The sequence below is a fragment of the Molothrus aeneus genome, chromosome 3 (assembly GCF_037042795.1).
Source record: "Molothrus aeneus isolate 106 chromosome 3, BPBGC_Maene_1.0, whole genome shotgun sequence".
Classification (NCBI taxonomy): domain Eukaryota; kingdom Metazoa; phylum Chordata; class Aves; order Passeriformes; family Icteridae; genus Molothrus; species Molothrus aeneus.
Window position 1 is genome coordinate 74452417 of NC_089648.1, and position 26569 is coordinate 74478985.

Below are 26569 nucleotides of genomic sequence, written 5' to 3' on the forward strand. Positions count from 1 at the left end.
TATGTGTTAATTAACACCTATTAGTAACACTTTGAAATCACTCATTGATAATATAGATGAGCCTCATAAACCCTTCTTCCTGGAAAAATGAAAGTATTTTTACAGGTGATAGAACTACTAGCAAGGTTATATATTGAGAGGAAAAAAAGAATGCACTCTGACATTAATATTGATAGAAACTGCAAAATGAGCAAAAAGGACAAAGCAAAAGGAATGCTGGCTGTCTCAGAGGAGACTCTATGTCCCCAGTACAGGAACCTCATTATTATTTAATGACCTTAATGGCAAGGCCCTGAGCCTCGTGTATGTCCTTCATAACTAAAGACTAATTACAAATACAACCCAGTAAATCTCAGCCATGAAGCATTTGAAAGCTGTTAGCTATTTCTTCTGGTTTTGACTTCATTTATACAGTATAATAGTTCTGCAAGACAGCATGGTAAAACATACAACATTCCATGGGTCCCAAATACGAATTATAGCATATGGTCTTTCTGCTAAAAGATGCCAGAGGGAGACAGGGAGGGAGAGAGAGAAAGCCTCTCGTGCTAGAGGACAGCACAATTTCATAATTTCATACATTAAAAGTAATTGGAACAATTTATTCCAACTGTTTTTCAATGAGAGCTCTACTGGAATAAATTTATATAAAAACTGGCTACTATTGCTGTGCTAATAAAACTGATAAATTGCTCAGCTGAATCCATGTGTGTGCAAACATGTTTTTTTTTAGTTTGTGAAATAAGAAAAGGTATACAAAATGAAAAAAACAGAGAGAGATAGAGTCTAAATTCCAGTAGCATTTACCATGGCCAAGAATAATAAAATCTATACCAAAGAAAGAAGAGAAAACAAACGAGACCAATACAACACACCACACATTTGTAGTACCACATCATCCATTTTCATCCAGCTTCTGTGCCTCATCCTGCAAAGGACAACAGGTTTGTTGTGTTTTGGGCTTTTTTAGTTTAAAGACATGCCTATTTTTCAGACCACTTTCTAAAATCTAGGACACAGAGTTCAGCAGTTGTATTTTTGGTGATGACATAAAAAAGTAAGCAAACTTTTTGATTTGGGTTGATATCAGTGCATGCAGAACTCCTTCAGCAAAGCACATGGAAAGCTGCTACAAAGGAACAGCTCTGAGACAGGTCATAGAAATACATTCAACAAAACAGAAAAAAAGCAATGGTGAAGCAGATAAAAATATGGAGGAAAACAAATAAAGCTATATAAACCCTTAAATTATTATGAAATTCACAAAAACTGTTGTCTGAATTCCTTCAGTTTAACAACCATGAAGATAAAGCACTTGATGGAGGTTGCTAAGCAAAGACAAGCTGACTCAGAAATCTTTCCAAAGGTCTCAAAATTGCAAATCTAAAATAGCAGCCCACCGTTCCATTAAATTGTCTAGGAAAATATAATTTTGTTCTGATTCACTGTCCACCTTTGGTAGATAAAGACCCACTGAGGAAACTATTTTAGAAAAACAAGAAAGAAAAAGACATTATTGTAGGCTATGAATATTGGAAAGCATGATATATAATTCTAATTCTTAAGGGACAGGATGTTTTTTTCCTAATTTAGGGCTGTCACTGAATTGTCCATAGGAATAGCTGAGGTCTATGGAACCGAACTACAAAGGTGCTGGATAAAAAAAGGGAAAAGTAACCATAAAAAGACATTTTTATTTTCTAGCAGACCTGCATTTGCAGAAACAACATCGAGGGTTTTGCCAAAGCTGATCAAGGAGGATCTCTCCAAACTGAGGGGGAATTTTTGGAGGTAACAGGCAAGAACAAAGAGCCTGGACAGCCTTTGCATGGCTGTGCCTTTCACAGCAACTGCTGCTCCCAGGTGACAGGAATCAGCAGTGGGTGAAATATTTTTATTCCCAACCATGATACTAAGCAGGAACTGCACTGGCAGCTACCCTGGACTATTTAAGTCTGTAGAATCTGGAAAGCTAGAAATATCAAACACTGCCTTCCTTGGCATTACCTCATGATTACTTCGCTCATCACTGGAGAATGTGGAGGCAAAAAGGTTTACTATAAAATGGTTGTTGCTCTCTCTCATGATTCCAGAGGCTGGGAATGATATAATCTCTCTGGGAATGATATAATCTCTTTCATATTTATTATACTTCTGCTATAAAGCATACAAATTAAACTGATTGCAGGAAAGAAAAAAAAATATCTTGAATGACAAATGGGAAAATATCCTTTCTTTATAATCAAACACCTTCTTCACCACTGAATTGCACCCACAGCTTTTTTAATTGCAAAAATGCCCCACATCTTTAGTACAGGAAAATAACATCTATGGTGGGATTTAAATCAGCTTGCTTTAATGCTCTCCAGTTTTGGTGTCTGTACTAAGTTAGTGACTGAGACCAATAGAGACACAGTCATCTCCAGGTAGAGACTCAGCAAGTTGATCTAAGACACTTCTCCTGGGTTGGGATGAGTCATAGGCTGGAGGTGCTGTCCTCTCTCCATTGATTCTCCAGACTATCATGGCTAATAATCACTGATTAAATTAGCTTTCCTGAATTCGTCTGATCCCTTTTCGGCCACATTTATATCTTGGTCTCCACAACATCCTGTGGAAATCAGTTTTGTAATTTAATTAAATGTTATACAATAATTTCATTGGTGACCCTCTTTCTGGCACTGTGAGAAAGAGTGACTATTTCTTACTCACCTGCTCCTCATCAGACAAGAAATAGCCAGACTCTGTCCAGCCTATGTGCCACATTTCTAAACAATTTTACTCCCTTCTTCTAGGCTTTTTACAAACTTACTAATTGTTTACCATACAAGTGACTATAATTACAGATGGAATGCTCCACGTGCTTATAAAATAGAATACATTTCTACATTTTCATATTAGTTCATATTTTCACATTTCTAAATTTCTACATTTTCATATTAGTTCCTAGATATTTTAGCTGTTATTTGATATGAATTGGTAATTTCAGAGATCTGTTCTCACTGATTTCCATTTTCTCTCCCAATTTCTACTTGTTACAGTCATCCATGTATTTTGTCCCACAGGCATTCCCTTTCTCTTATTACCAGTAAATCCACCTGACATTTTATATTTCCGATATTCAGTATTTTATAATCATGTTGCAGCAGTTTATAGTCAGATTTAAATCCAATTGTTATGAGTAATCTCAAATCATACACAAACCTTCTCACTTCACTAGACAATTCCACAAGTCATTTATGAATACTTTTCATTTTTATCCCATTCTTCATAAATTGCAAAAATGTGTGATAAGTGTTTTTATGTCTAGTACCTTTTACCACATTATGTGTATATAAGCACTACACATAACTTGAAAAATTTAAAACTACAAAGAAAATGCCTTAAACACATTGTTATCATTAAAGGCTAAAAACTTGATAAAATATTTCATAGAGTCCTGTATTTTAACAACCTAGGAAGAAGTGTTGCACTCATTTAGGGTAGAAAAAGTATGATTTCACGCCCAAATTCCTTGTTCATCTCCAGTATTCGTCATTGAACAAGAATACAGATTTTGGATAGGCACCTGGTCTTGATTCAAAGTCTTGATTGAAAGCAACAGATAATCCACAGGTCTGCAGCTGGATCAGGCCCTGCTTACGTTAAATGCTGTGCTGGTAGAGCTGTTAATTCTCTCTGGTGTGACAACACAGAATAGAAGTTAAAATAAATTAAGGCTGCAGTTTAGGAATAAGACAAACAATGGAATAAAATATAATAATAACAAAAAAAATCCCCAAATCCCCAGAATCCAACATCACAAAACACAGTAATGTTAAAAACTGTAGTGGCACTTTGCAGGAGTTTAGAATATGTACTAAATCAAATCAGAGGACATAATATAAGAAGAGTTCCCTTCCAGAAGGCAAAACTGTTTGACCTAGTTATACTTGTAGCAGGGTTTGGGGTTTTTTTCCTTTCCTTTTTTTTTTTTTGGGGGGGGGGGGGGTTTTTTGGTTTGTGGTTTTTTTTTTCCCTCAACTACTCCCAAAAGATTCACTACAAAAAGAACCTGTTACAGAATGGCCTCTGGAAGTGAACAAGGCACCAAATGATGGGCTTCTGATAGTGATATTTTTCAATCTCCAAGACAAAAAGGAGTACAGAACAAATGATATTCAGGAAACCTGCTTTTCCATAGTGAAAAACAATCCCTTTATCTTTCCAGATCAGAGTAGCCCTGTTACTGTGACCAAGCAAGAAGGGAGGGGAGTGAGTGCGCGTCAAGAAATAGATTCAAGGAAAGGGATCAAAAATCTCTTCTCTTGCTTATAAAAATCTGTATTATTATTTTTTTGTGGGAAATGTGTATATCTTGGAAAGGAAAAATGTAGACTTCAAAACAAGTGATATAAGGCCAGCTTTACAAAAACATGTAAGTGCTTCTGTGGGTCTGGACCACTGGCTAATGTAAGTACTGTTGCCTAATTGCATTGGTTCATTTCTATTCAAGTAAATCAAGGTGATGTTCAGTACAAATGTATCAAGCATCCCTCTGGCAGCTTGAGTGCTCTTCAGAAATCTCACCAGGTACCTAAATAGCTATGCAAATCTCATCTCAAGTATTTAGTTGCTGCATTCCCTGCTCAAAATGCAACTTAAACTCTGTCACCTTTACTTTCTAAGAATACAACACCAGCATACAAAGCAGACCAGACACTGAACTTTAAAAGGCTGTGAATCCGTGCCTTGGTACCTCACGTGGTACCACTTCTGAACATTCTGAAGGTCCCAGTTTCTCACACACTGCCACTGCAAACCTGTGAAAATTCAGGTTGGCATTTTATTCTTCATGAAAATAGCCAGGCCTGTGAATAATCCTGTATTATATCAGTGTTATTCCTGGGTAAATGTGAGTGCTGAGCTGTGAGTGCACATTGACAGAGTGTGGTACAGCATGTGCCTGAGCAGCCTGTGAAAGGATGGGCTATAAGTGCTGCTGAGAAACAACACCACATATAGAGATGTACACACACAATAAATATAGGCTAAGCTGTTTTATTATAGAGATGTGCTTAGCATTAAGGGTGCCTGCACAGCATTACCATGATTCTGCTCTGAGACAGACAAGTAGGTAACAGCAAATTGTAAATCCCAGGCCCAGGTTGTCCCTCTTCCTCTTCTTCTTCCTTGTCCAATCCTTACCCTGTACTTTGGCTCCCTGGATTGCCAAGACAGTCCCACTAAATCTGTACCAGCTCATCCTGACTCTTTCTCCTACTTTCCTTCCCTCCATCCTTCCTATCTGGTTCTTACTCCCTACCCAAGGCCAATTCTCATCACCCCTGGTGTTTTATTTGTACTTTGTCTTTTCCTTCTCTGACTTTCCATCAGCAAAAGCAGTGAGAGCAGTGATGTTCATAGCAGGCAAGATGGATGCAGAAGGACAAAAAGCCAGGTATGCTTGTTTAGGCTACAGTGGAATTCATCTGGGCAACATCTTGTTGACATTTAAACAGTCTTGGCATCTTCAGGCACAAAGATAACACAACCACTCCCAGAGAGCAGAGAGGGATGCATGCCCAGGCTGCCAGCAGGGCTGTCAGCATCACTCAGAGAGGCAGAGGCTGAATGGGAGGCATGGCAGCAGGATGCAGCATGTTTAAATGATGCTGAGAACTCTAACATATTGAAGAAAATTTTATGTCAAAAAATAGATTGTAAAGCTTAGTGAGTTATGTTGTGTAAAGCTAAAGAAACCCAAGCCAGCCACGAAAGAAACACCATGGTTTACAGGTTAGGGATGGGGGTGCAGATGAAGCTGGGAGGATGAGACTGATAGCAAATGCTTCCCTCACACCTGGGCAAACAATCTCCAAGTACCCTAAATCACCACAGACTGGTCAGAGGAGAAAACACTGAAGAAGAGAGCTGACGTTTCCCAGTAGAGGCTTAAACTGGTTGTGTTTGCTTTCCCCAGAACAAATGCAGAAATGAACCTGACTTGCAGTTGCTGATGCCAGTCTGTCCCTGATCAAAGGATATAATGAAAATGCAAAAGGCAATGAGGCCACAGATGTCATGTCACTAGCATTTGTACTTTCTCTTTTAAAACTAAGTATACTTCTCAAAAAAAAAAAAAAAAACCAAAAAAATAACCCCAAACTTTTCAGAACATCTAGGAAAAACCTTTTTTAGGGTTAAGAGCAGCATTCAATTTACTCCTTTGCTCTGCTTGTCATATAGGTCTGTTTCAAAAAAAAAAAACCAAAAGGGAAAAAAATCTTAGATCTGACATGCATGGGAAAGCCCTGAGGGGCTACAATCTCCAGAATACCCAAATAATTACTATATTAGAGTTTCCATGAAATTAATGCCTGCCTCCAAATAAAGCCATTTGACAGTTGGCTTATTCTTCACTAATGTCATGGTCCCACCCTATTTCACTATCTGTGCTCCAAACTTTATTAGAAACATTTTTTTCTTTAGCTTGAGAAGAGTCACATTGATTTATGACTCCAAGAAGCTGGCCAGAATCCAGAAAATCATCCAAAAACCAGCCTTTAACTTAATCTGTTCCATCATGAAAATGAATTAGTGCTCTTTACAATATTATTGATGATTACAGTCAATAACAGAAACGGCACAATTTTAAAAGCTTTCATATGATCAGGAACAACAGAAAACTGAGCAACTGTACTATTAATGGCAAACCATTTGAAATTACTGCAAAGAAAAACAAGAGAAGACTCTAGTCCTCTAACACAGTATCTATAAATCACACAGAGAATAATAACAGGGAAGTCATTATAGTCAGTAGCAGGGAACTAGATTAATCCAGGTTATTTCTACTTGGGTGGTAGCCATTAGAAGTTGGATATCTAATCTAAACTAGTCATCAAGGCTCCAATGTGCAATGGAGAGAAACAGGCACCCATTTCAGCAAGAAGCCATTCATTCCATGCTAAACTATATATAAAAGGTGACTGGCATTCATTGCTCTCTGGAAATACTTACTCTTGTTTGACTAACAAAAAAAATCTACACGATTAGTTTAGACTAAGCATTTAACTCCTAGACAGCTAAAAAGGCATGAAAAAATATTCTACTCCCTGAGCTCAGACTGAGATGACTCTCCCAGTTTGGGGACAACTGCAGAGCCTCCAGCCAAACTGTGCTTCACACCTTGTGAGCCAAACCTTGGCACTGCCTGGTTGGTGAAGCCCAGTGAAGGCAGTGGAGCTCTGCTGAGCTTGTGGGACACAATACCAGCTCAGCATTACAGCAGCCCCTACACAGACTCTTCCCAAGAAACTCTTTCTGCCAACACAGCCAGTGACCAACCAGCTTCAAACAACAGACATACTAAAAATCACACAGATTAATGTTCTGATTTCTCTGAAGCCGGTCATATATTTATGCAGATGATGAGCTTCTCTTAAATGACAGAGGACTACATTAACTTAATGATTTTTAAAGGTGTTTTTGGCAGGTTAATACCATTGCTGATACTTCCATGGGGAATGACTTAATATCAACTGGTTCCAGTCCTTGGTAATTAATCTACAAAAAATACAAAAGAAATAATACAACCATTTCTACAGTATTCCATTTCTATAATTCTATAAAATATTTTTTTATTAATGCCTCAGTAAAAGTTAACTTTAGAAAACAGCATCTCTCTGGTGTTACATAAAGAATTAGTTGTGACATTCTCACTGCATCTACAATGCTTAGTTTGGAGCACCAAGAGATAGGGAAGTATCCTGAAAATCCTATTTCTCTAAACAGCACAGGTCATTTTGACATTTTTAAAGAGGACTAACTTACTAGGCATCTGAGCACAGTGTAAATTAACTAAATGTGTTGAAGCACATCCAGTCACAGCCAAGGGTTCCAGCTCAGACACCATGTAACTCTACTTCCAGTTCTTGTAACATGTTTATCAAGATTCTTGTTTTTCTTCAAGAACTGTCCTCTGAATACAGAGGCATGCAACCATCCCTAACTTCAGCCTTACTTAAGCTTCTTTGATTTGCTTTCAACCATGACATATACTCACTTTGTCCTTGCTTTTGTTCTCTAAAGCAGTTTATAAAACTTGAAAAGAAAAGGAGTGCTTTGTATCATATGGAAAATAACTGTGCTGTAAGGAACAATACCAAGGCTGAAAAGCCTAAAATTAGACCTGCAAGCTTTGCTTTCATTGGCAGCGATGTGTGAACAGTCATATTGTCCCAATCCCACATTCTACCTCTTTATTCTTGCTAAACACACTACTTTCTGTAAAACACTGAAGTTTAAAATTAGCAAACCTGTCTGATTCAAGGGTATACTGACCTTGGTGATGGGCTATTTTGATCACCTTTAGGCCTTAATAGTGAATTACACGATCAGCTATTTTCAAAAGAAGCAAAGAAAAAGCATTTGCAGAACAAAAAGCTAAACATCTCTGAAATGGTGCCTGGAATAATACTGCAATTTCTAGCTTGCTTTTTTTTTTTTCTCCTAAGAAAACTCAGAAGCAAATCTAATAGCTGCATTTTTGCTGAAAGCAAGCTAGTGAGGAGATATGCACTGTATAAAGTTCCTGGGGCTGGGCAATGTGGGACTAACAGGGATAATTTAGTCATAACAGGTTAGCATCTATGATATACCCATTCCCTTCTCAGCTATGCTCCTTCAGCTCCTACTGCAGTCAACAGGGGAGATAAATAAGAGCAAAATGTATTCAGAAGGTCAAACTTCATGGATTTTCAAGAAAGCCACAGAGAGGCTAAAGTGAAACCAATGCTTGCTACTGCCTTAAGTATAATTCAAGCAATTGCTAGTGTAGTGTTTATTTTGAGTGTCTCCTTGTGGAATTTCAGGATAAAATATGAGATTGGCAGTGAGCCTGAAGGGGGTATAGTCAGAGCAGTCCAATTTCAACAGACTATCAAGATGAACTGTGGGGAGTTATTTTACAGGTTTATGGCTATAGCTCACTTTGAAACAGAGTGTTATTAATATTTGTAGAGCACTATGATATAAATAGCAAGACTACATCCACCACCTTGATACCTGTGGTATGCTCTGACAGAGCACTTTTTAGATTACTAAATACCATTAAATGTGCCCCAAATGCAATACTTGAGATAGGATATTAGATAGAGATGTAATGCAACAGTTATTTATGCATCAAAAATGCTTATGCAAAAATGCAGCACTAACATTAGCAGCCTTAGGCACTAACTCCAGGGTGATTTTCTGTCTGAAACCAGAATTAATTCTAACACTGTTACAGCACAAGGAGCCAAATAGTTTCTTGGAGTTAGTGGAAGCCTAGATAATGCTGGTCCTGAACTGTATTCAGTGTTTCCCATTGGAAAATCTGTGGCCATAAAAAGTAATGTTTTCAAAGTAAGACAAAGAGCAGCTGGAGAATTCTATTTATTTCATCACACTGTTCTTGTCAGTATTTCCTAATGTTTCCTACACCCTGGAAACAGCATAGGCTGTCCATCAAGTTTTGCTTACCAGCAGCAAGCTCCACGGGTCACATGGTGGCATTTCAGACAAAGCTGAGCTTTTGGAAAAAGAAGGGAGGCGGATTGTGCCACTGAGAAAAAATGGAGATGTTAACTACCAATTAACCACCAACTGCCTCAGGAGCAGCAAGGAAACCCTGAGAAAGGTAAATACACCTTTCTCAGGATCAGGGAGTTTTGTCCTAGATCCAACCTCAAGATGAGGTAATTTCTTCCTGGGACAGCCCTTCTTTTGTGCCTAATAAAGCCAGGTAATTGCATCCTGGATTTTGTGGGTAGGAACATGATGTACAGCAAGACCATTTATGGAGCTGTGGCTTCAGTCTCAGGCTTAGCTTTCTATTCTTACATATAGAGGAGTAATTTTACTCCCTTGGTAACTGGTATTTTTCAAGTTTCTGTAATTCCTTTAAACACTTCTAATGATTTAATCCTTATGAACATGCCTATACTTGAGCTATCGTTCAAATTAAAATCCGTAGTGGATATGAAATACACAAAGCATTTCTGAGAAATTCAACATGACAATATTCTCATTCCTTCCTTATTCTTCAGAAAGCATCCTGTTAATACAGTTACGTTTCCAATGAATAATAATTCCCTAGAATAAGAGTATTTATACATGGAACTATCTTGGAATACCATTTCCCAAAGAACATCTGGAACAGGAGAACTTCTCTTTGCAATTCACTTTACTACCAAAAATGTGGGCTTTAATTTTTCATAGAATCACATAATTTGGCTTGGAAAAGACCTTAAAGATCATCCAGTTCCCAGACCTCTGCAATGGCCAGGGACACCCTTCACTAGATCAGGTTGCTCCAAGCCCCATTCAGTCTGGCCTTGAACATTTCCTGGGCTGTGGCACCAACAACTTCTCTGGGCAACTTACTACATTGTCTCACCATGCTCATAGTGAAAAATCTGGTGTGGGCACAGACAGCCAGCATGAGATGTGAAAAATAAGTGAAAAATTTCTTGTCAACATCTAATCTAAACCTGTCCTCTTTCAGTTTAAAGCCATTACCCCTTGTCCTATCACCCTATGCCCTTGTAAAAACTCCTTCTGCAGCTTTACCCCTTTTGGTACTGGAAGGCTGCTATAAAGCCTCCCTTATAGAAGGTTTAAGAGACACAGGCCTGTATTCCAACAGTAATAAATTTCATACTATTTATTAATTGTTATAATGGATTATCAGTAGTAGGATTCTTTACTGTGAGGGTGATGCAGCACTGAAACACATTGCTCAGAGAAGTTGTGGATATCCAATCCCTAGAAGAGTTCAAGACCAGGCTGCATGGGGTTTTGAGCAACCTGGTCTGGTGGAAAGGTCTGTTCCACTCCAAACCATTCCACACTGGAAGAAGAATTACCACATAAAAATAATCAAAAGAGTTAAAGATTCTGCAGTGAGCTGTAGAATCCTTTTTTAAATATTTAAATTAAATTAAATTGAATCTACTTTAAAGGAATCCCTACAGATTCCTAAATCCCCACACAAGCTATGCACACTGGTGCTGAATACTTCATAAATTTATATACTCCATACTATACCATATGGAGGTTCTGCACAAATGTTGGAGGTAGATCTGAAAATTCCTTCATGAATAGTGTAGGTAAATGTAATTTAGGCTCTCCCAGAGCCAACTTACAGAGCAGAGGTAATGGCACAATATCCTGAGTCTGTGTGTGCCCCAGACGAGCATGAAAATTTTTCTCCAAGGTTCACCCAGACCTCAGGAAAACGCAAGGTTAAACTTGTGACCTGGGCATAACTGATGTGGGATGTTTCTATCTTAGGGAAAAACGTGTCATCATTCAAGCTGTCTGTGCAGTCTCCAGGTTTGCAATCTCTTGGAGGATCTTCATGGCAGGTGCCAGCCGTCACTAAGTGGTGGGTGCTGAGGTGAGTGGCACTGGATTTCAGAACTGCACTGGATTTCAGAACTGCCCCAGCTCCTGGGCTCCACAGCTCTCCCCAGCCTGCCCAAGGCAGACACCTGATGCTGGCTGTGCCCACACCAGATGCAGAAATGGGACCTCAGCAGCATCCTCTGTGCTTCACTGCACACCACCTACTTCCCAGCCAAGAAAATATGTATTCCAGTCAAAAGCAGTCTAGACATAAGGTAATAGGTGCAATACAGATGCACAGGAGATTATACCTGACACAAAACTCAAAGAAATCATCTGATAAACTTAGGAGAAAAAATTAAGATAGGCTGAGTAAGCTATTGACTATATTCCTATCATCTTTTTAAAAGCTACTTCATCTGCTCACCACAGGAAGAGCTGCTTGCCACTTCCCACCAGCCATATTCTGCTTTTCCACTACTTGCAGCTTGTTTTGATTTTGGCTGAGTGGAAGAGAGATATGGAAAATCCTTGCAGGAATGCCAGAGTGCAGGGAGCAACCTTGCCTACTAATCGATGCAAGCTGCCCAGGAAGAGAGGCAGGCTGATCATTTCCTCCCTGCTTGTTCATCTATTCCCCTGGGAACAAGTTATACTGCAGTGACACATTAGGGCATGTGCTGTCAAAGTACTTCTGACAGAAAAAGTAAGTGAAGTATCAAGTGACTGAGCCCTTTAAGCTAGCCATGGGATGCAGGGCTGTTCCAGCCAAAGCAAAGTCCCCCTACAGCTGAGGAATACATTTAAATTTTTCATTTAGAGTGATAAAAAATCCCATTGAATAGTCTGCTACAGGAGCAGAGTAAAACTGGCAAGTTTGTTTGTTAAAAAACAACCAGACTTTGCAGTTCTACTTTTAGAATACACACCTAAGCTGGAAAGCTTTCTGTATGAGCTCCTGAGTCTTGATGTGCTGAAAAAAATTGTATAACCAACTCTTAAACATGGCAAACCTTCTTTTGTCTTCCATAATGTGGTCTTGGACAGAACTTAATAACAACTTGATGGAGCCTGATGGAGTTGAATTGGCTTACATCCAGCATGACTGGTGCTCAAATGACTCCATTTTTAAAATAATTTGCCATAATAATAAATGGGAAGTTATGATCACCCACAGCTGGCCAAAGAATAAGGGATTTTTCAAAGGAAAAACAGGAAGTACACAACTTAAGGACCATTCCACATAAAATACATACCTTTCATTTTCTTCTGCTCTAGTACTTCTAAAAACACTATTTTTACCAGGTATTAGGCTTTACATTGTCACACCCATGCCTCTCTGAAACAAGGAAGAGTGGATAATAGCCACTCCTGCCAAGGCTTACTGCAGAGACAAATCTCAGGCACAACCCTTGGATTAGCAGAATGCAACTGGTTGTACCTGTTCTCTGCATTGTACTGAGAAATCCTCACATTTCACTTCATTCACAGTCAAACTGAGTTCCAGGTAATGCTAATGTCCAAGGGGAAAAGCTACAAAGCCTGTCTAAAATGGAATTTTTCTGTACATTATAGAGCTTAACCATTTAGCTCTATGGTACAAAGCACAGGGATCAGTCTCATGCTTCTTTCTAAAGGATAACTTCAAATGCAAATGAGAAACTGTTCTGATCTTATTTTTTCATAGTACTTTTGACAACATTGCATGCATGTGCAATGAGCATGTTGACACCTGTATTTTTATATGCAAAAGCCTAAAAAGGAAAAATATGTCAAGGACTATGGCTTAACTAATAATTGAAACTGACATAAGAATTGTATGGAAATGCAATATAATGACGTAATTAATCCAATGTAATTAAAACCCAGAGATAACAGAGACGTGCACCTCCTCACTATCTACTCAAAGAGCCCAGTCCATGCTCTGCAGTTCACTCCTCATCAGATTTAGTCCAAGTGGATCATCATTATCACAACACCACCCAACAGATCTCACCACATTCACTATTAAGCACAGGAAACTGGGAGACATACCTGCTTGTTTGCATTTCATCAACATTCCAAAATTAGACTGCTGCTGCTACTAATGATTTAAATGTAAGCTATACAATATTTATTATTTTTATTACTTGTTACTTACTATTATTATTCAATAATTTTGTTAAATCTTTAGTTCATCAACTATACACAAGCACGTGCTCCCATAACAATTTATAAGGTTTGCCAATATTACTAAACTGCAATTTTTAGCTTCCTACCAAATACCTCAGAGAGCCAAGAAGAAAGACAAGCCTCAGGAATAGGTCACAGGCTGATCACAGCTCTGTATTGCTCCCATTGCACCATGGGATGATTACATACTGATTTTAATATAACACAATCCAGTTCTCCTGCCAAAAAGGGTTATACTCTGCAAAGAACCATATTCACTTTGGAAAAGAACTCCTTACCTACTGTCTTGTGTATATCCCAGGATTTGTGTGGCCATGTGCAAGGTAGATAAGAAAAAACTGGTCATGCTTCTTTACCCAGAAAAGGAAAAAAAGGGGCATTTGGGTGAGATAAACCACAAAAAAAAAAAAAAAAACCAAAACAAAACAAACAAACAAAAAAAACCAAACAAACAAAAAAAAAAAAAAAGGCAAAAAGGCCATAAAGCCCTGCCAGGAAAGGCAAAGTTCAGCTTAAGCTGGTGCCATGTTCTCCCTCCTGCTTCTAGGAGCAGAGATCACCTGGTGCTGGGGCAATCAGGCATAGCCCAGACAGACTGGGGCACACCAGTGTCACACAAGAAATCCAATGTGACACTGCTTTCATCCAAATTTCTAGTCCTGTATCTTCTTCCTTTTAAAACCCCAGATGTGGTCACACCCCCAGCAAATCTTGTACTACTTGTCTCTGGCAGAAGACAGTCATTGATATGGGAATGATACCAGAACTGTGTGAACAACTCTTTTGAGGCAGAGATTGACTTTTACTGATGTATGGCACTGAAATGCTTAGAACTGAAAAATTTACACAAGTTGCCAAATGCTTTTCTACCTTGACTTGCAACAACTAGAAAATGTTTGAGGTTTTGTACAGCCTCTTTAAATTTATCAGTGCTAACTGAACTCCTCCCATGACAGGAACTTCAGTTTTAGCACTGTGGTCAAGCACATGCATAAAACAGGTTCTACAGTTCTCTGAGAATAAGGGTTTGGGATTCCATCCTCTGCTTTGCCATCAGTTCTCTAAAAGCTCTTGGACAAGGTACGTTTCTATCTTCTGCATCATCATCATCATCATGTAATACTAAGTGAATGAAATCATGTTAAATTCTATAAATTTGCCAATATTGTAGCTGCCATATCCCATTCAAAACTGGCATCAGCAGTGAAAAAATACCTGGCACATAAATACAAATGCAAAACAATGAGCAACTTGTCACATAAATTCTTCAAAATCAGCTCTCCAAACAGGTTTTTACTTCAGAAAAGAAGAATTTTTAAGAACAGCTGTTCAGTCATAAGATCAATGAATCATATGATGAGAGAACATATAAAGTCTTATGCAAATACTTCCCATTTTATTTTCCAATCCTTCTCCCCACTTAGTTTCATGTCCTAAATGCCTTTGGATGAGCAAATTCCCCTGCACCCACACAGAGCTCACAGTCAGAGAGAGCCTGCACTGGGGGTGTTTCTGTGGTCATTTTTAGGACTTGTATGTGACTTAAAACCATCTCAACTCTCCTTCCTTTTCTCCAACAGCTACATCTATCACTCATTTGACACATAGTTATCACAGAGAAGTTATCACAGCTCAGGTAGGCATTGGCAGTTCAGTAGGAGCTTCCTCTGAGCACCTAACTCAGATGCTTCTGCCCTGGCACAGCTCTGATATAGCTTGTCTGTTACTACATCAGAAGGAGTAGTTCAGAGAAAAGTGGCAAGAATCAGATGGATTTATCATTAAATTCAATGTCTCCTGCAAATTCAAATTTTCCCTGTGGAGTTTTCTCACAGCACCTAAAAAATCACAAGAAGTAGTGCATCTGTTAGTACTTTTCATATTAATCACCCTTTTGGTGAGAGACTCCACTCAGTGTTTCCTAGATGTTGACACCTTTGCCTTCTGCTATCTTCAAATGTTATGCTACTCCTTTTCCTTGCTCCCTCCTTCCTTTTTGATTCATTTAAAATGAATCTCCCTAGCACTGAAATCCTCACAGACCTGATCCTGCCTACATCTCTGACATGATTCATGATCACACCTTCTCCTTTCCCCGAGTCTCATCTCCTTTAGGCTAAGAGCTTGCTGAACACTTACACCTACATTTCCAGTCAACTCTGTGTGTTCAAAGCAACAGATTTCCCCATGCATTTAAATCCAGTCACTCACAGACATGTTTTGGTGGTTTAGCATGTACTCTGCAGCATTCAAATCCATTCCTTGATCAATTTTTTTCCAGTAGGGATCAGACAGATCACCTCAGAGAATGATTCCTTACATTTGTATGGCCTTGGGTCCAGTTACTTCAGGAAGGGATTAACCCAGAAATCTCCATTTCACATTTAACTCTATGGTAATTTTTTATAATGACCATCAAGCCATCTTTTCATGTGTTCCTAAAGATTTCCTGATGTCAGTATTTGTCAATAATCCTGCTAATGCCACTGCCAACTGATGGCACAGATTTCTTTTCACTGTACAACCACACCTAACTTTCACTGTAATTTGAATTTTTAAAGCATGGCAAAGTAGCATAGCACAATTGTCAGAGGGTGACTTTGCTTTTGTATCTGGTATGACTTTGCTACCTTTTTAGTTTGTTGGTTTCTTTCTCCCAGACTCAATGTTTATGCCAGAGTACCTCATTAGTCAAGTGCCCAGAGTGATACCTACCACTAACTTTGCCCGTTCAGAACAAACCAAAAATGCTAATTTCTGCAAACCCCTTGAAGGTATTTTCAAAGGAAAACAGAAATGCAAGACTGAAATGGCTGCAAGCTGCTGTGTAGGTCTTCATAGACTTGAGAATCTCGTAAGTTAGAGTGACAAAATGCAGAGTTGGAAAAATAAGGGAATGTGTTAGTTGTCTCACACAGCTTCAGATGTTGAAGACCTTCTGAATATATCAAAACTGTCAACAGTAAATGGATGGGTTTACTGGGCAATACAAGAACTACAATCTCCAGCTATCTCTGTTACATGCAACACCAGAACAACCTTGAACATTTCATGAACTTTCTTTTATCTGGAGATGGGCTGACATTGATATATTGTTATTGGTTTTCACTAATATACTCCTGTTGGCAACAGGGAGATGCTAGCAGCTGAAATGAGTCACATACTGCAAGACCTTGCAATTTATATGGAAAGAAAGTGCAATTTAAAAAATATGTCTCCTCCTCAGCTGACTGTGCAATGCAAGACACCCACTAAAACTCAAGTCATAGTCAGACAGTTATTTTTCATGTATTTGAAGCACATGAAGTTGCAGTGTTATTTTTTTATTTTAAATTGACTAGCTTTAATTCGCCAACATTAAAAAAGCAATACAAAGTAATGCTAGGAGCATTTGATGCTGAAATAAAAATTGGTCTTGTATTTTATATATACCATGGATTTCTCAAGCAACAATTCAGATCTTTGTTACACTGTTTTCATTTATTTATAGTTGAACATTATGAAAAAATCTACAGTTGGTTACAAATATTTGAAGAACATAATAATCTAAAATATACCTCACAAACAACTGAAGTAACTAGCCAACTATTCTTTAGCTCATTCTCATCTAAAGAAAGCAAACTGCTTTGTAACTGAAGGACTTGCAGGGATAGGTTTTGTTCAGCAAATTGACAACAATGGCATTAGATGATAGGTACATACAATAGAACTATTTATAGCACTGTGCAGGAATAAAAAACACAGAGAATGTTATCATAAATTACTGTAACATTGAATCTTTTTACCCCAACATTCCACATCCCAGGAAAAAAAAAAATAAAAAAGAAAAAGAGGTATATAGGCTGTGTTTCTATTCTGCAGATTTACAAGAACATCTTGGGTCTTGCACTGTGATAAATAGTTAAGGTGCTGAAGAGAGTGATTCAACAGAAAAAGCAGACAGACACACAGACAGAACACAGCTGTACTCAACATCTGTTTACATTGTACTGTGACCTCTTACAGACTTCTCTTTGAAAGTACCAGATACCTTGTACATATCTAGAGCTATCTATATACAAGCCCAGCTGTTTAGGACATATTCTAGGGTATATCTACACCACAGCTCAAGAGCTGGAGAACAGTGTGTGCCTCAGCCAGCTCTCCACTCTCTGGCTTTGCCACTGTGAACAGCCCCATTGGGGGGAAGCAGAACGTGTCCTAATTAGCTCTGCAGGAGGCAAACCCAGTCCCTGCTACCAGGCATGGATTGGCTGAAAGTCACTCCATTCCACCCCTATACTTGCACCCTATCTTTCTGCACAGGTTGTAGGCAGAGTACGTATCTTGTATATTGCTAGAATTTTAATAAATTTACGTTTATAGCTGTGTACATACAGCTGCACTTTCTAGAAGATATGCAAAGGCCAGATCCTTGTTTTATAAAGCTCACAGTTTAAAAAACAAACACAAAACTACAGCTAAAATGCAAGATGAAGGAGGCATCCAACACGGTTAAACACTGCACAGCCAGGATCACCAGGGAGAGGGAGGTTCTTAGGCAACAGGAGACTTTGGAGCAGAGTCAAAGACAGGAAGCAGAGCCAGAGAGGGAGGAAAAAAGGGATCAGTAAAAGCTAAGGATGAGATAAGACATGAGGCAGTTAGTACCTGTTGACACTTCAGGATTATATTCTCATATAACAGAGTAGGAAGCCTGACTGAGTAATGTCCACCTCTTAAACCATGTAGAAACAAGTGTACAAGTGTTACTTACTGATCTGTGTTCCATTAGCACCTCTTTGTGGCAGACACGTGAGAAATATGTAAAAACATCACAGCCCCTTCCAACAATCCTATTTTCCCAAACAGGAATTTAAATGATTAAAAAATAGCCATTGAACTAAGCAGCTAAGAACTCACCCAGTGTGGGGACAATTCTTGCAAACAAAACCTATTTATGAAGAATGATCAAGGCTACTTGGTGGTCTTCTTACCATACCTGAGGAGGAAAAGGAGTCTTAGAAGCTACTCCTGTTAAGCACTTTGGCATTTCAGTAATAGTGGTGTATTGTTAGGATTTCACTGACAGACGGCAAGAATATTTATGCACATGGAAAAAACAGTTTGTGATTATCTGACTCTCTTTATTTAAGAATGCATGATATAGTTTTAACATGTAACATACTGATATCATACTGTTCTTCTAAATGTTCTCATTCTGTATAGATGGCAGGGACCGGATTCCAAACCACCTGGAGCTCTATGTTGAGCACTGTTCAACCTTACAATGTGGTTGATGTGACATATCTAAGTCAGATTAAAGAAAAAAAAAAAGACGCAAATGATCCTCCAACAACAAAATCCGCCCCCCCCTTCCCAAAAAACCAGATCAAACTTTGTTAGACATTTGAAGATGCAGCCCTTTTGTACAAGCCAGTCTGGTTTGCAAAAATCATCAGTATCATCAGATGTTTCATGCATCAAACTAAAACCACTTTTCAGGCTTATCAGTCTTCCAAACTGAAAACCTTTTACGCCATTCAAAACATGAATTTTAAGAACATTCACAAATACTCATTTGTATGGTTTTAAAAATGTATATTTAAAAAGAAAAATGACTGTTTAAAGAATAGTATATATTCTGGTGTAATGAAAGAACATTGACTGTAATGAAATTGACTGGATACGCGCTGGATGTTAACAATAACTGCACAAATAATTTTTTGCAGCTTTATCCATTTATCCAGCTGATTTTATTTTCAGTGCTAAAAACCTTTTTAAATGTTCACTTTCACTAACTTTAGAAAATCGTAACTTTTTCCTCTACATATACCAGCTTCTACTAAAAAACAAGAGCATTTTAATTCTAACTACTAACTGATATCTCATATTTCATTCTCTAAGAGTCTTCAGTTACTTTGTATTTCTAAATATAGCAGATAAGAGTACAGAGAAATACGCTGTATTGTAAGAGCTTTTACAAACAACAGTTTCTAATTTTAGACTACTCCATTCTGAATAAAGTCTAATTAAACCACATATATTCTCAAATGCAGTTCACAAAAAGGATAATATTCATGTCTCCTCACTGCATTTGATTCCATCTTACAGTGAATGACTTAATATCTACTTTTGAGTAAAAATGTTTTCTATAAAGTGGAACACTAAACTTTCATTTAAAAAATAAAATTTCAGTAACATATTACCTTTGTGAAATTATTTTCAGGTATTAAAATCAAGTCATAGGTACTCTACACACACCAGGCTCAACAGCTGATCTATTTTAAGATTTTTTTTTTTAACTGCTTTGGGGATTGATTGTTCAAGAACTCGTAATTAAGTCCAGAACTATCACATTCTAACACTAAGGATAATTAATTACTAAAAAAGCTTAGCGAGAACAGAGATACATTTTCCATTCTCCATGGTCTTTAAATCAAGACTGATTTTTTTTCCCTTCCCCCAAATTTGTTTGTAAAAGGAGAGCAAAGGCATGACTGAGTCAAATGCTATAGCTTCTGCTAGACATGCTTAAAATGGTCATTAATCTCCCTTGTAGATTTAAACATTTATGAACCTAAGAGCTTTCTTCTCTACCATACAACTTTCTGTTTAGCTAGAAGTTAAGACTAATAAGAGTAACTTTCATCAAAAGTTTTAGAGCCTTATATTTATTAGTCTAAAAACTCTATAAATTTCTGTCACAGCCTGTTTTCTTTTTGAGTATATAGTTTGACTTCTACAAAGTCAGAGCAACCAAATTAATCCCAATGGTTGATATTATATTGGTTGATTCAACTCATTAGAAGTTAAAACAGAATATACTATTTTTTATTCCTAACTACTGTATGAAAATATCTTGAAAGGACCAAAAAGAAATTTTTCAACATCATTTCTAAGTTTTATTATTATGGATCTCCATTTTTAGATCTTTTCATAAATGAACTTTGAGAAAGTTTAAGTTAGTGAACAAGAAATTGAGTAAAATGGTTTATTTCTGTTATTTAACAGTGCTGCATGATGCTTCTCTGAAATCATCAATTACTTAAGATTAAATCTGTTTTAAGCCAAAAGTGATAAAAGGTCATTTAAACCAAAAAGTTTAGTATCTCATATTTGTATTAGTGTAAAAGCTATAGGAATCAGCATTACGTATTTTTTCCTGCACATCAACTCAGACTTTTTAAATATAGATTATGTAGATAATCTTCCTCAAAAGGCTTTGTGATGGTAAAGTGATGTTAAAAGTCTTTATCTTCCTATTAAGAAATTATATTATGATAATTATCTTAAAAGATCCACTTGGTAATCTCAAATTATAACTTCTCATTATTTCAAAGCTTGTAGGTTCTTGACAAACTCAAGAATGTAGCAAACTCCTGATTTTTCAAAACAGTGAAACTGAAAAAGTTATAATACATTCCATTAATTTTTACAATCTGGGATTATATATATGACTTTATAGGGTTTATTTCAGGGAGAAAATCTTCAAAAATATCTGTAATGTTTATTCCTTTGTCCTTGATATCATAATTTCAGAACACATAATGCCTAGTTCAAAAAAAGATGCAGTTGTCCTTTCACTCCCAAGGAGCACAATTTATTTCAATTAGCTGTGGTTTTACAAGTTATTTTACCAAACATATTCTGTTCCTTACTTTCCTCAGGGGAATAATCACAAAGGAAAACAGCTTGATATTCTTATAAACAAATCAGTGAATTTGACTATCAAGTCACTTTTATCTTTTTCTCCTTCAACTGTCTCCTTGAAACTACTTGCTTTTTTCAACTTTCATCTATGAGACCATCTCTAATGCTCTGTCTTAATTTACTACAAGTGTACTATGGTCCTTTCAGTCACATTCACATCCAAATGTGGAAAAACTCTTGAAAGCAGAGAGCCTGTGGATAACATAGTTTAAAAAATAAAAAATACATATATATTTTAGCACTTTACAACTTAAAAAGCAATAAAAATTTGTAGCACCACTCCGAAATTTTACATTACATGAACAAATATCCTTTCTATCATCTGTTTAATTTTCTTTGAAAAGTTTTATAGCTATTACTCTCAGACCAATAGCATAAAAGTCAAAATTTAAGATTCTCTCCTTATGAATAAGACAAGTAGTTGGAGCTGAGGTAAGAAAGCGCCGCCCTGTGATGGGAGCCCATCTGGATCCTGACATCTTCCAGCACAGCAAATGCTCACAGCCTTCCCTGTTGGTGCTGTATTCCTGTACCACACAGAGGCTTCAGCAATGCCATGGAGAGAAGCTATGGGGTAAACCATGGTCTTTCCCAAGAAAGAAATAAACAGAAAAGAAAATAACTGGTCAGGTGGAAAGCGATCCAAAAAATGCAATGAACATGCACAAAAAGAAGGAACAAAATTACACTCTGAAGGAAGAAAAAACCCAAGCATGTAGAGAATGACAAAAGGTGTGCAAATGCAGGTAATAGTAACCCAAAAGAAAATGGGGACAGATGAAATGGTCTAAGCTCATTATAGAGTAGTCTGAATCGAAATTAGGCATGAGAAATAATGCAGGAAGATCACACTGTGCTTTTCTCTGTTAATGTAAGACAAAATTAAAGAAAGCAAAGCATCCATGGGCAATCAAACCCACCTGGAAACAAGCTTCTTTACAGACCACTCAAAATAAAAGGGTATTTAGCCCAAATGCACACTGCTAAAACAATACCTATTAAAAACAAAAGGATGAAGACCGGTGCTGACAATGTTTAACATCACAGACGAGGAGCACAGCTGCTCAGGGTAAGTGCTGCGTGTTTCAATTCCTAAGACTTTAAAACCAGATCTGTCTACCATACTTTAAATTTTCTAACTCTATCTTCAATTAGTGTACATTGCTGTTTGATTCACAATTAGAGGATGAGCCAGCATTTTTTGGCCAAGTGACATAAAATTCTGGAAATCTGTGGGAATCTGCAAAGGTTGACAGAACTGAATACCTAAAATGGGAGCGTGAGGCACAGATACAATACAAAAAAGCTTAGGAATCCATTGCGCAGACAGACATAACATTACAATTCCAAAACTGAAAAACAGAACCAGGACAACAGCTTGAAATGTAAACAATTACGGAATCACCCACAACAAAGTTCACCACGCTCATGTGTTTCTTAAGGGAACCTGTATCCTTAGATTTAGATCCTGCAGCTATATTGAGTGTATAGACAGAAAGAAATGTCAAGAGGCCTGTAGCAGCACAATGGTGCTGCAGCTCTCTAGGAGGACCCTGCTGGAAGGAACATTGGGATCCCCCCAGACCCCAGACACACTGCAGTCAGCAGGATGTCGCAGCCTGGGACACGTGGCGCCTTTTCCAAACAGCACCAGAGCCAGTGGCATTGCACCGCTTCCATCCTGCACAGCCAGCCTCATTGCCCTGCTCTGCTCTGCCCTAGCCTGCCCTCTCCATCACATCCCAGTTAGACTTGGCCTCATCATTTCGGCCAGAGCAGAGTTCCCCTTTGGCTGGTGCTGTGGGGTGGCATCAGCTCTGAGTGTTCTGGTACACTACAGCAGGGGAAGGGACACAGGGAACCGCACAACGGAGCGGCAGCGGCAGAGACATCTCGGGCATTTGCTCTGTGTTGTGAGTTACATAACGCTGTGATACTCCGGAGTAGATGCCGCTTGATGACACAACTGATCTGCTGGCAATAGCTGCATGTTCCAGAACAAGGAGCACGTTGAAAAATCAGTGTTGTGCAGGTATACCTTTGTATCAGTCAAGAAGACAGGGCAACCTAGAAAACTGGTTAAATATTGCAGCTCTGTGTCATAAAAGTTTGTGGATAAATAACAAAATTAAGGATTCAGTCCTTAATTAAAAGGTAGGGATAACACATAACCAAGATGAAGAACATGTTTCCTTACTTTTCCTTGACAGCAACATCAGCCCAGACTACTTCATGCTTTGTTTGAATGGAAAAAAACATAATTAAAGTTTTAATTAGAATTGATCGCAGTCCACAAACCTGAAATGGATTGTGCTGTATGAACAGTGTACTAGAAGATCTTTCAAGCAAACTGATGTTCTTAAATGAACTATGTTCTTTAAAAAGGAAAGGCATTCTGTCAAGTAATAGGGTAGTAGTGAAAACTAATGACTCTGAAAATGTGTGATAGAAACAACTACAAGGAAGTACGCATTCTGAAAGGGACAGTGATTGTGTATTCTACAGAGACTGAGCTTCCACATACACTTATTTTTCTGTGTGATTAATCTGTTGCATGTCGTATTCTGGTTATGAAATGTGTCCATCTTTTTATTCTTCATAAAGAGATAGTGATACCTCGGAGATCTGAACTTTCCAATATGTGAAGGAAGAGAATGTCTATCCAAAGGCACACTAATAACAAAACATTGCTAAAAATATATTGCCAGCAGAATTGTTGGGAGAAGTATCTGTATTGCTTAAACCCATCTGCTACAATAACATCTGTACAAGAACACGGAATTTATTCATGTATTTGGCCTTTTGATAATTGGCTATGGGTTTAATGCCCAAGCAATCACGCTTCGATTTTAATGTAAAGGGCAGGTGTTTTCATCACCCCGTTATCTGCACGTTTGCTTGTCAGCCAGAAAACCTGGCGGTGCAGGCAAACCCCCTCCCCGCCTTGCTGCACTGCTCCGGGTCGTGCGGGATTCGGTACCTGCGCGGCAGCGGGAGCTCCGCCCGCTCCGCCTCCAGCTGCCGTCCGCCCGAGGAAGGCGCAGAGCCCCGTCCCACCACCGAAAAGCCCCTGAACAGGCTCCTCCAGGGCCGGGGAAGCGGAGGGTCTGCAGTTGCATAACATCAACCCCCCCCTCCCCTTCGCCTGTCCCTCCCAATCCCCGACGGTTCCTCCGCACGCCGGAGGGCCGGAGCAGCCAGCCCGGGATGGGGCAAGCCGGGGAGGTGCCGGGGGAACACCCAGCAGAAGAAAGGGGAAAAGCTCTTGGCATTGGGGACGGGATGGGAAGCTGGGGTGAGGGGAACCTTGCAAGTGGCTCCATGCAGGAAGGGGATCGCCTGGCTGGGGTGGGAGGAGGGAGGCGTTCCCCTGTGGGGGCAGTGGGGAGAGCGGGGGACTCCGGGGGGTGGGGACACCTCCGGGCGGGCGGGAAAAGCCTCGCACCGGGGGAGCCGGCGGCACGGGCAGCGCTGCAGAGGGCAGCGAGCGGCGGGGACCGAGCTGTGCGGGAGGGCGGCAGTGCTGGGGTCCCTTCTGGCAGCGCCCCGCACGGCGCCGAGCCCCCTGTCCCGGCGCGGCACCACGGGCGCCGGGGAAGCGTCCCCCGCGCAGCGCTGAGCACCGCGCTCCCCCCGCACCCCGCGGCCAGGACCCGCTCCTTCCCGCCGGGGGATGGAGGAGGAGGGCGAAGAAGCCCTCGGGGCACCGGCAGGCGTTCCTCCCCTCGCCCCACACAAGCAGCGCGTCTCTCCGGGTGCGAGCAGCTTATTTCCAAGCGATGCTGGCGCGCAAAGTTGCGCCGGTCGGGCAGCCCCCGCCCGCGCTCCCTCCCTCCCTCCCTCCGCAGCCGCGCACATCCCGGCCCCCGCAGAGCCCCTGCGCTCCGCTCCGCTCGGGTCAGCGCGGAAATCGCCTCCCTCGCTTTCCGCCCCGGCTGCTCACGATCTGCCTCAACCTGCTCCACCTTTTGTTTTGATCTTTGGAAATGAAATTCTCTCTCCTGCCGTCTCCTTTCCCTCCTCCTTCTCACGCCTTCGTGTGGGAGATGCCCAGGATCGCACACCAGCTTTTGTTATCTCCTCCCACCTCCATCTTCACTCCGATTGATGCCCTAGTAAATAGCAGGAGCGCGGCACCTCCGCCCCGCACCTACCCCGCTACCACCTGCAAACACTTCGCCTGTTAAATAAATTAAACGATAAAATAAAAACATCCCTTACAGGCACTGTGAAAAGCGATACAGCGATCGCATGGATCGGGAGCACTTTTGCCTCCCTCGTGGTGTGATGACCTTGTGAAAGCTGCTCTGGCGCTTGGTTTCGCAGGGTCTTTTTTTTCCCTTTTTTTTTTTTTTCCTTTCCCTACTGGAAAAAAAAAAAAATCACGCCCTTTTCGCTATCCCTTTTCAAACGAACACGAGCGCCAGACTCCCTCTTCCACCAAAGCGTTTCAAAGCGCAAATTGTTACGCGACAGCTCAGCTGTTCCTTTGGATGCTGTCGGTGCTCATATCCGGATCGGTGGGGGATTCGGTCCCATCTCTCCACAGTTAACGGCAAATCGCCGCGGGTACGATTTCCCTCCATCTCGCCAGCGGAACAACTCCCGCACACCGATCGCGCACACCAACTTTCCCGGTGAGGATGTTCTCCGACCGCCGAGCAGCGCCGAGGCCGCGCAGCCCCCGCCTCAGCCCCGCCGCGCCTCCATCCCGCCGCCTTCCCGGGAGGAAAAGCCCCGAGCGGGGCAGCCCGGCAGCCGGTTCTCGCCCGCACCTCGCGGGTGCGGAGCCCGGATCCCCCCCTTTCCCCCTGCGGGCCCTCCCCGCACTTACTGCGGGCGGGGGTCTGTCCGCGGTGCGGAGGAGGGCGCAGGGCCCGGGGTCCCGCGCGCTGCTGGGGCCGTAGGGACACGCGGCGCCGCCTCGGTGCGCGCCCGCCGCCGCTCGCGCCGCAGCTCCTGTGCGCGCCCCCGCTCCGCCCCGCGCGCCGCCCGCCGCCGCCCCGCACTGCAGGACCGCCGCCCCGCGCGCCGCCCCGCGCTCCGAGCATGCGCGCGGGGCCGGGCGGCGCGGGCGGGAGCGGGGGAAGCCCCGGGGCGGGCGGGAGCGGGGCCCGGAGCCGCGTGGGGCGCAGGCTGAGGGGCACGGACCGGCGGGGTCGGCGCCGGCACCGCGGCCCGCTCGGCCCCGTGGCCTCGGAGTCACTCACGGCCGAGCGCAGGCTCCCTGTGCCCGGTGTCGTCCGTGCCTTGCCCGGCGGGCTGCGCCTCGCTCAGCGGCTCCTTCGCTCCACGCGTGGAACAGCGCTGCGCCCGGCGTGCGGGGACAGCGCCGGCA

The 26569-nt window shown here is 40.8% G+C and overlaps 1 protein-coding gene across 2 annotated transcripts in view; it reads right to left on the reverse strand.

Moving 5' to 3' along the window:
• The window catches only part of VSNL1 (visinin like 1), an 87380-nt gene extending 61182 nt beyond the window's left edge, over positions 1 to 26198 (reverse strand). The window contains exon 1 of one of the 2 annotated variants that reach the window (XM_066547181.1): positions 26066 to 26198. The gene's annotated coding sequence lies outside the window, so the exon portion shown is untranslated. Of the gene's footprint in view, positions 1 to 25196; positions 25321 to 26065 lie in introns of those variants that run through there. The other variant, XM_066547182.1, reaches the window with a different exon arrangement.
• Between the last annotated feature and the right edge of the window lie 371 nt (positions 26199 to 26569).